At 40.3% G+C, this 11,365-nt stretch overlaps 1 pseudogene; it reads left to right on the forward strand.

Moving 5' to 3' along the window:
• The first annotated feature begins 2,216 nt into the window (after nt 1-2,216).
• LOC145655530 (cytochrome P450 2K1-like) lies at nt 2,217-10,665 on the forward strand (annotated as a pseudogene).
• Nucleotides 10,666-11,365: the final 700 nt, after the last annotated feature.

Raw genomic sequence — 11,365 nt, forward strand, 5'->3', positions numbered from 1 at the left:
CTTTGTGTGTTTCATTAATAAATCGTCACTTAATGAGTACTGTTAATCGCGCCTTGTTCCTGATGATGTCACATTCAGCTTTTGTCCTTTCAGCGTCACTCTAGCATCTCCCACCATTCAGTGCAACCTGTTCCACATTCCAGGTCCATCAGCTCTGTGAATTTGCACCCATGTTTTGCCCCACAATCCCTTTACAACATCTTACTGCTGTTTGCACATTATACTGAGTCTACTGGATAAAGGCTGATATTAGTAAAAAATATTGTGATATTGTCGTTCCTAAATCCCCAGTCAGCTAGTTGTAAAACTGAACCTTCAAATATAAAATCCTGTAGAGGTCTGCATACAAACAATGACGTATGTGACATCACTAATGAAAATTGAAAAATAAAATCAATGTCCCCCTAAAGTGCAGCCAAAGAATACTGGCCAGGGCATTAAAAAAATAAAATAAATAAAATGACATTTTTAGACTACTTTCAAGTTATTCTAACAAAATAGGGCTACTTCACATTAATTATGTAGTAAATGGTGACTTGTCATTTCTATCGTAACACTACACCTGCTGACCTGCTGGTTGGTTGAATGCAAGGAGAGTGACTGAACACACACACACAAGCAGAAGAACCAGGAGGTGTAGGATGGAGAGACACATGGAGGATGTTGTAAGGAAAAATAGGACCCAAAGATGTAGTTTTTAAAGTTTATCACTCTTTTACCATCATCATATACAAACTTAGAAGACAGATACTGCTCATTTTGGAGAACAGATTAAGTGACTATTTTTGCAGTGTAGACGTCACAACGTGTGGTTCTAGTACTACCACTGTGAACTACTCTGACAGCTAATTACTAAATGTGTCTAGAAATGCACATTTCACACCAAAAAACTCTTAATAACTTTGTTTATGTCTAAATCATTGAATGATAAAGAAAATTAGTCAAATCCATGAAGTTCCCCTTTAACTTTAGGAGCATGCTCATAGCTAGCTATGAGGTCACTGAGGTCCACACCTTGGTCATTTTCAGAGCTAAAAATTAAATTTTACCGAGAAGAGTGCATTCTTAACTTGGTTTAGACCTGTTATTTAGTGCCAGCTATGTGTGCGAGAACACAGCAGCCCCTGATGGCATCAGCACCTCCACTGACAGAATTCTAATTGACAATACATTGACAGCAACACTGCAACAGGTGGCTTGTGTGAACTGGCAGACAGCGTAGCATTTAGTAAGACCAAGCAATGATTCATTAGACCATTATCTACAAGAAACATTCAGAACAGTACCCTGTGTAATATGGAACAGTAACAGTATAATATGTGTACTCTGGCTATGAAGACAAGCCTATTTTTTGCATATTAGTAGGTTAGCTAATGTTTCATAAATTGTTACTGATTAAAAAACAGCTTATAAAAGGAAAGGGTTAAGGTAGTAAAATGACAAGAAGGCTACAAAATAATTGTTTTACAACAATGGCTAAGTAAGGCCTCGCTGTAAATGTCTCCTTTTACATCTGCCTCATCTAGGAAATGATGCAATTGTTCATGATAGTCACAGATACGTGACTCACATGGTAGAAATATTTACAAAGTGGAAGTGATATTAATTAAACACTGGAATAGTTTTCATAATGTTCATTTTTCTACTTTTTACAATAATGTTTGCATGGAACGTAGGTGTGAGCTAACAGTAGCTAGTTTACGGAGAAGATAGCTAGCTAGTTGGTATATAGCATTTTTTACAACAGCTATTGTCACAAATATAGTGTTATGATCACCTCAATAAATTGGCAATCAAAAATGATAAGATTACTTGGGGCACCTGTAAGGTGCGGCGGCCCGAGTGCCGTAGGGCGAGGGGCAGGATGCACAGACTCTACCGACTGGGACGAACATTTATTAACAAACGACACAATGGCACGCTTATCACAAACAAGGAACATGAAATGGTTAAAGTTAAACAAACACGATACACAAGAATACATCTAACAAACACATTACATTCAGACATTACGCCAACAATAACCAACATCCTGCACACTTTAACACGCATTTATATACATTAAGGTGCAGGTGTATATACGAGGTGCAGGTGTGGTTACAGACAAGACAGTCCTCCCACTGCACATGGCGGGTCGAACCACGTGAATCGCGGGAGGCGAGCGTTCCGTGACAGAACCCCCTCCCAAGGGGCGCGGATCACGACGCATCCGTCCAATGAACGTGAACCTCCAGGTACCGTGTACACGTACACACAAACACAGCATGGCAGTGCCCGGCGCCCAGGCGGGCCAGGTGCCGCCAGCAAGAGAGACCTCGCGGGGAGAGAGAGAAAGGCAGCTTCCCTGCCTCTCTCGGGGCAGTCCGGTACACTCCACCACACGTTGCGCCTGTAAACACAAAAGGCGCAAACAGAAACACACAATAGCACCAACACACAAACACAAGGCGCTGTGACGTGGCGCCCGCCGTCCCAGCAGGCTCCTTGACGTGTCCGAGGCCTCAGCGGACACGCGGGGGTGCACGTCCGCCCCGGTTCCAGACATCCCTAAACGGTCCTCCTCTTTCCCGCCGCTCTAAGAGCGTCCCAGAGGCGGGTTGCCTCTGAGGCTTTGGGCAGACCTTTCCAGTTTCGCTGGCGAGTCAGCTGAGGAGAAGGGTCTTGGGAGATCCCGCTGGCTCCACCCAACCGCCCTCTTTCTGGTGGTTGTGGTGCCCCTCGGTCCTCCCTGGCCCGGGCTCAACCGCCTGAGGCCCCCCCCAAGAAATTCCTGGGGCTGTTCCCCTCTACCTCCGGAGAAGACGCAGACAACGGTCCTCTCCCCAATATCCTGGGATCCAGGCAGAGGTGCAGAGGATGTTCATGCACCCCCCGCTAGGAATTACTTTTTTTGTCGAGGGAGAGTGCGTGCTGTAGCGGTTGGTTATTCTGTAACGTGTGCTGTAACATAGTCAATGTTCACTGTATTAGTGTTCACCGTATGTGTTTAATGTTAATCGTTTCTTGTTTGTATCAGTCGTGAGTGATTCTTGTGAGTGCCGTTAGTGTTTCATGTTAAATGTGAATAAATGTTCGTCCCAGTCGGAGGAGTCTGTGCGTCCTGCCGCTCCCCCTACGGCACTCGGGCCACCGCACGTTACCGCACCACTCTGATTAGCAGGGAAAATTAATGAATTAATTATTATTTAAGGACTATGTTAAATCAGTCTTGACTCATAAAGTCACAAGTTCAACAATGTGATTATTACTTCTGAAACCCTAACTAAATAAATAAATATGGCAGTGTCTTTACTTAAAATTCAAAAAAATCCATCAACCCATTGTATAGAGTACATTGTATTAACAGAAAACTTTTTATCCATCCAATTTGTGTTTGCAGATGTCAAAACAATATGGATCCATATTCACTGTGTATTTTGGTCCAAAGAAAGTAGTTGTCCTGACAGGATATCAAACTGTCAAACAAGCACTGGTGAATCATGCAGAAGAATTTGGAGACAAGAGACATCAGTCCCATATTCTATGACTTCAGCCAAGGATTCAGAAAACCTTATTCAGCCAATTTAGATGATGGAATGTGTGTGTGAGTTGATCATGGTACTATTTAAATTTTAATTAGGTAAATTATTTGTTTTTCATTCATTATTTATTTACTTTTTTGTTTTGATTTTTTTCAGAATAGATGGTGACTAGACTTCAGAAGAGTCCTAATAAGGAGCCTCCTGCTATTGAATATATTAGCCCAGGGTAATCTGTAGATAAACTACACCCTGTATGTTAATAGTGACTATGTGGAAATGTTCAAGTAGTGGTGTGCTGCCAAGAACTAATACTAAGGACTAACTGTTTCACATCCTGTTTAAGAGCCTTATAGGAGGGTAGAAACTGTTCATCAGCACAGAATGAGGTAGACTTCAGGAAACTAACTAGGAAGTAACAGAGACAATGACAGCAACAGCAACACCAAATCTAAACACAACTGGCAAACCAAAATAACCGACAAACTGGAAAGCAAAACAGGGCTTAAATAACCAAGACTGATGAAGATCCAGATAAACATTACCAGACACGGGTGAACATAATTACAGCTGGGGATACAGGCTCGGGGGTGGAACAGAACGAAACCAAAACAAGAGCTTGACAAAACCGAGCCAAGTATACCAGGGACAGAAACCAAACCAAGCACGTAAATATGTCGCCGTGGGAACTGCGATGCCTGTGACACACAGTGAGCAGGCTGTGTGCTGGGTGGCTACTGTCTAGCTGCATCATTTTCATTTTCCCCAAGCAGCAGGACTGATGGCTATCCTGTAAGGCTGGAGGTTTGTGGCCTAAGATGGATTCTGCAGTCCTCACTACTCTCTGGAGGACCTTCAGTCACTTGCAGTGCAGCTGCAGTACCAGACAGTGATGCAACCTGTGGGTTTGCTCTCTGTTTTAGATCTATAAAAGGTGGTGAAAATGTCAGGCGGCAGGCCAAACCTCCTGAACCTTCACAGAAAGAAGAGGTGCTGTTGGGCTGATCTCACCAGTGTGTTGGTGTGGTTGAACCAGGTGAGGTCATCTGTGAGGTGTATACCGAAAAACTCAACCGACTCTTTCCCCTTGGGATACGTTGATGTATAGGCGAGAGTGACCACCCAAATGCAGCTTCCTGTAGTCCACAATCATCTCCTTCATTTTACTGACATTGAGCTGGAGGATGTTGTCGTAGCAACACTTTGATAGAGCACTAACCTTGTCTCTGTAGGTTGACTTGTCTCCCCTTGTGATGAGGCCTAGGATGGTTGTGCTATCAGCAAACTTGAAGATGATGTTAGATGTGTGTTTGGCTACACAGTCATGTGTAAATGGGGAGTACAGGAGGGGGCTGAGCACACAACCCTGTGGAGCCCCTGTGCTCAGAGTCAGTGTTGAAGAGAAGCTGTTTTCTACTTTCCCCACCTTGGGTCTGCATATCAGGTAGTCCAGTATCCAATTGTGGACCAGGTACCTTGCGTGGGTTAACTGCCTTAAAGGATCTGACCTCCTCAGACACAAAGCTCTCCTGATCTACTGGGAGTTTTGCAGCAAGGGGGATGTTTTCCTCAAACCGAGCATAATGAACATTTAGCTTCTCTGCAAGTGAGGAGGTCAACCCCCCTATCACAGTACCAACTTCCTTTGTAGTCAGTGATCATGCAAAGTCTATTCCACATATGTCTGAGAATTCATTGATGTTAGTGCCAGCTGTGTCACAAAATATCCACCAGTCTGTGGTTTCAAAGCAGTCCTGAAGTGTGAAGGTGGCCTCTGCACTCCATTGATAGACTGATCAGAAAACCTTTTTTCCTGTTTGAGTTTTGTCTGTATGCAGGCAGGATAAAGATGGAGGTGTGATCAGATTTTCCAAAAGAAGGGCAGGGGAGGTGTTTATATCCTGAAGGAGAAGTCACCCAGAGTGACACCAACAAGGGAAACATTAATAAAACAAGATTCATGGTGAAAGAGCATGACTAAAGTGTAAGAGAAGAATTAGGAGAAAAGGGGAAACCGTTGTGAAACAGCCAGAGGGAAGCCAGGCCAGCAATGTTCTTCATAAAAGGCCATTTTCTGAAGACAATTATTATTTTATGTTATTTTCCTTATTAATCATGGTTATAATTTGGTTTTGCACTGGAATAGATCATAAGCAGTTTCCCAATGTGTGTTTCATCATGAATACCTGTTTTATATAAATATTGTAAAAACATGCAGTTGTCTCACAGTTAAGATGAAAAACCATTCTGCATTTTGTGTTTACATTTACATTTATGGCATTTCGCTGACATTTAGCTGTTTAACAACAAAGGTTTAATGATTTCTGTTTATGATCAAGGAATTCTGTTTTCTAATGGTGAGAACTGGAAAGAGATGAGGCGCTTTGCCCTTAGCACCCTGCAGGACTTTGGGCAGGGCAAGAGAGGGAGTGAAGAGAGAATCATAGAAGAGATGTGGAATTTGAGGGAAGTGGTGGAGAACTTTAAGGGTAAGAGACATAAGTATATATTTTCTATTTTACTCTTACCAGAAGTAACTATTTTTTGTAGTTGAGCCAAAAATGTAATTATCCAAATTATCCATAATGTAATTATCCATTTATCCAAAATGTAATATATGGGAACATTTAACATCCTGTTATTGGTTATTGTATAAATGCCTCAAATATCACCTCAGCCATTGTATATGGAAGCAGGTTTGAATACAGTGATCCTCGGTTCCAAAACATGGTAAACCGAAGCAATGAGAATATCAGGATCACTGGTTCAGCTTCTATACAGGTACCCTGCTATGTTTTTGAATAAGCAAGAGACACAAAGATAGGATGATGTATGGATAAATGTAGGAGGCACATAACAAAATGTTAATCTGTGTGTTTGTAGCTTTACAATATGTTCCCCTGGCTTCGGCTCTGGCTAAAGGACTGGAAAATTATCATGGCAAACTGTGAAAAAACTCTGAAGGATATAATGCAGCTTGTGCACAGCCTCCAGGAGACCCTGAACCCTCAGGAGTGCAGAGGCTTTATTGACTGTTTTCTAGCATGCAAACAAAACGTGGTATGTCCTTCTTGTGCTGTATACAGAAATGCTTAATGTGTCAAGTTTTATCTTGTACATAGTGCATATACAACCACTCATATTTTGGAGTATCCATATGACCTCTGTAGTGGTATGAACTCCTAATTTATAATTCTGCACTCATCAAATTTGTTATAGTTATAGTAAATTAATGGGGCACCATCGCATATGGAAATATTTTAATCAGTCTCAACTGGAAGTCGCAAGTTGTCTAACTCGTGATCATCCACCACAGGTTAGAAATGCCACCAGTGAAGCCACAAACTTGACAGCTAATGGAACGTTGAACTAATCAGCAATCGCATAGTGTATAATACATTGAAGAATAGAGGGAATAAAGAGAGAAACCAGATAAAACAAATGAGAATATTTGTTTAGAAAACAAAAGTAATCTACAGGACTAACTAGAAGACGACTCAATCTGACCTTTAATCAATAGGCAACTTAAGTTAATTTATATAGCACTTTTCATATACTGTGGCAATTCAAAGTGCTTCAGTAGCACTATCTGGCTGCCAAATGGTGAAACAGAAAACTCTCGTTTGCATCTCAGTGGGAGATTTTGAGTTTGATCAACAATCGATAGGATGTTTAGCAACTAATCACCAATTCTAAAGGAATTAATGTATTGATTCATATAGGTAATATCATTTTTAAAAACAGACAGGATAAATGAGAATAAAGGTCATACAGGGATCCCTAATAACTGACAGCATTACCTAGAGAACTACTAGATGTGAAGTTTAATTGCTAGTACTACAGTAAGTGGAAGCAGTAGTGGAAAGACTAACAAAATTAACATGTTTTGCTTAATTGACTATACTTGCACAAGGAGCTCTATGAGTGTGGGAAGCCTGATTGTCACACTGTGTAAAGGAATTCCCTGTTCGCTATGTCACAAGAATGACAACATCAAAGTTGGCTTTCAAAAGGCCGTTATCACTTCTTATTATGGGGCATTTGGACAGTTCCAGCAGCCTGGAACATTGTCCATGTGTGCGTGATGCTCTGTGTGGGACAAAAACAAGCACACAAAAATCACACAATTCACAATACAGATAGGGGCAATATTCATGGGAGACAGGAATGTCTTTCCCTTGCTCCAAAGCAAGTTCAGTCATGAACTGTCAAACACCTGTTTCAAGCTTGGTATACACCTCTTTAACTGGTGTTTAAACATTGATAATAGCAGTATTTATACACATTGCGTTTACAATTGGCAGAGTGTCCTTGATTGACTCTCTTAATTCAGTGGAAAGTTAAATGTAACACTGTTCAGATTGCAGAAAATAAAATTAAAAATAACACAAATGTACGATGAATGTGAAGACCCACTGTGCTGCAAATGAAACGTGATGCAAAATCAAAAAACGCATGCAACTTCAGAAACCCTGCAAATAACAGCTACAACACGACGGACATGTTTCTGAGGACACGGAGAGGGAATGGACTCCTATGAGACCAGTGGTGACCGAGTAGCTAATGAAAAATATTTATATTTGTGATTACCATGGTTATATCGTTTGTTATGGATTATGTTGATACAGAATGAACAACTGATCTATTCATGCTCAGCAGTTTTGCATATTTAATTCTGCTAGGTTGTAATGCAGCTTTAAAGAACGCTGATGAAAAAAAAAATCCCATTTAACGCGACTATGTTTCTGGCTTAATACGTAGTTAGTTAGCTAGCTAGCTAGCTACCTTCAGAGTGTGTTACTAATTTACAGGATACACTATGTTTTTGTTCAGGTTTGATAGTTTAACTGGTCTGCTACAGTGACCATCTTGTCAATTGTCTTATTCTTACTAGTTAATCTCAAGTGTGTTGTTTTTACATACATACAAAATATGGTTTGAAATCAATAACGCTCTAAAAGTAGGTATATGGACAGAAACCTAGTTGTATTCGACAGAATCTCTTTAGGCTGAACTGGAGTTTAAAATAGTAACACACTCTGAATGCATCTAGCTAGTTATTAACTGGCAGGATCAGGTTTATATTTCTGTTAGTTGGGATTTTGTTTTATCAGTGTTCTTTAAGGCTGCATTCTTTACAACCAAACATGTGCAAGAATGCAAAGCACAAATAGGCCAATTGTTCATTCTGTACCACCAGTGACAAAACTTTGGAAATCACAAATATAAATTACTTTTCACTGGCTGTTTGGTTGAATAACCCCTTTTTGTGTCCCCCTGAAACAACACTTTCATTGTGTTGTGACTGGATTTGTAGCATTTCTGAAGTTGCATGTGTTTTTTGAATTTGCACTGCATTTCTGAAATGTAGCATATGTTGTCATTTTGAATAAAATGTTTTTGGAATTTGTATAACATTCATGAATTTGCATTGCATTTCTGAAATGTAGCACATGTGTTTTGATGAATGTGTTTAATGTAGTTGCAGCATGTTGGGTCTTCCTGGCCACCATACAAATGAACATGGATGAAACAATGGCTTAAGTTGGCAAGCATAAATGGAACCTTATGATTTTAAGCTTCTTTATAGGTTTTAGCACAGCAAAACTGGTTCCTTAAAAATATAAATAAAATGGGACTTCTTAAGAAAACCTTTTCATGCTTGTTGAATTGGTTCACTGTTAGGCCAGCTGATTAGGCTTGGTATGGAAAAAGCCAGTGGTTTGATGGTTTTCAAACATCTCTCTATATGATCCCTGGTATTACTCAGTTGTACTCTGATGGAAGAAAGTGGTCTCTTATGTTGGCTGACTAATTGATCCCTTCTGATTATTGGTTAGGAGGCTGGAAAAAAGAACTCATTGTTCCATGCACAGAATCTCCTTCAAACTGTTTCCAACCTGTTTGCTGCTGGTACTGAGACAACCAGCACAACGCTCCACTGGGGCATTCTGCTTAATGGCCAAGTACCCCCACATACAAGGTAAGAATTCCAACTGCAATGTGAATATCCAGTGTCCAAGACATTTCTCCAATGAGGAAGACAAAGAGGTGCTTGATGGTGTTTGAGGGTTTACCATGGTTGCTTCTTGTATTTGTTTATATTGTAATATTGAAAGAGTTGATTGCTTTTGTCTTCTTAAAAACACGAGACAATATCTTCTGTTGTGCTCCAGATCAGGTACAACAGGAGATTGACAGGGTGGTTGGAGGCCGCCAGCCAGTGCTGGATGACCACAAGAACCTGCCTTACACAGATGCAGTCATCCATGAGACACAGAGACTGGCAGACATAGTACCCATGAGTCTCCCTCACACCACTACCTGTGATATTAACTTCCAAGGCTTCTTCATCAAGAAGGTCAGGCTGTTAGATTAACTGAGAAGAGTCTAAAAGCAATACAACAAAAGCATGCATAGGATAAAATTATTAAATGTACGTAGGAGACTGAGAGCTGAAACTGGCTGGTTTATAAATATAACAAAGACATGACAAAATGGCTGCGTAAATTTAAATTTTGCACTGTTGTCATACCAGAGAAAGCTGTCACTAGCTTCCTGCTTAAGCTAAAACTGTGATTCTTTCCAGGGAACCTGTGTATTTGCTCTTTTGACATCCGTGTTGAAGGATGAGAATGAGTGGGAGAGCCCTTACACTTTTAATCCAGGACACTTCCTCGATGAGTAGGGACACTTCATTAAGAGAGATGCCTTCATGCCCTTCTGTGGAGGTGCACTGAAATCATTTTCTGTCATTGATCTGGTGCTCCAGATTTCATGTTGTACTTTAAATGTCTGTCTGTGTGTCTGTTAAGGGCGTAGGGTGTGTCTGGGAGAGAGTCTGGCCAGGATGGAGCTGTTCCTCTTCTTCGCCACTCTTCTGCAGCACTTTCGTTTCACCTGGCGTGTCTGAGGAACAGTTGGACCTCATGCCAGCTGTGGGCTTCACGTTGACCCCTCTCCCCATAAGCTCAGCGCAGTAAACTACTTGGCATAATCCATTCACTTTTAACATGTAAGGGTAGTATTTACATTCAAGGTTGGAATAATATTGGCAAAATACTATTTAAAAATTCACAGGCACTGGTGCAACCTGGATTTCAAAGTTCATCACACGTGACCAACACATTCACATGTAACTCACTTATCTGCCCCAACACTTGGCACCTAAAATTAAACCCTCATCATTCATATTGCTGAGTAACATTCAGTTTTATAATAAATGTATGATTTCTTATATGTGAATGAACCTTAATAATTTACAGTAAATATTAACAGTGCTTTTAGTTTTTCATGCCAAGTCAAGTTCATAGTCATCCCTCAGTATAATTCGTATATACATTATTACAAATGTTTCATCTGACAGTAGTGTGACACATATGAACAACATGGGAAATCTGCCTCTGTTTTGCCATAATCTTCAAATAAAGTCTAATATTTCTACTGCACAAGGTATGATGCATTTCACTGTAAACACTCTCATCATCTGGAAACATTTGATAGAAATTGTTGCATCTTGTCCTCCCTAAGATGATCAAGTTTTTTGTTAGTGGATTGAAATAGTAGCAATGTATGTTTTAAATTTGTCAAAATACCTTTAACCAGGGCACCATGCTAAATGTAGGGAAATATGTTAATTATAATTGAAGTGTAATTACTTTAAAAAAAGCTTTATATTAATTCAGTCTCACTCAGGTTATGGTTAGTCAGAGTCCTAATCACGTATGCAGGGATTATAAAAATGAAAGTGAATCCTGCATTATATGGTAAATTAAATGTTAATAAACATATATAGTAAATAAACAGGGCTTGAGTATATGGAACCAACTAAAATGAAGCTATAGGTA

The sequence above is a fragment of the Electrophorus electricus genome, unplaced genomic scaffold, assembly GCF_041902795.1.
Source record: "Electrophorus electricus isolate QZ-2024a unplaced genomic scaffold, ASM4190279v1 Scaffold27, whole genome shotgun sequence".
Classification (NCBI taxonomy): Eukaryota; Metazoa; Chordata; class Actinopteri; order Gymnotiformes; family Gymnotidae; genus Electrophorus; species Electrophorus electricus.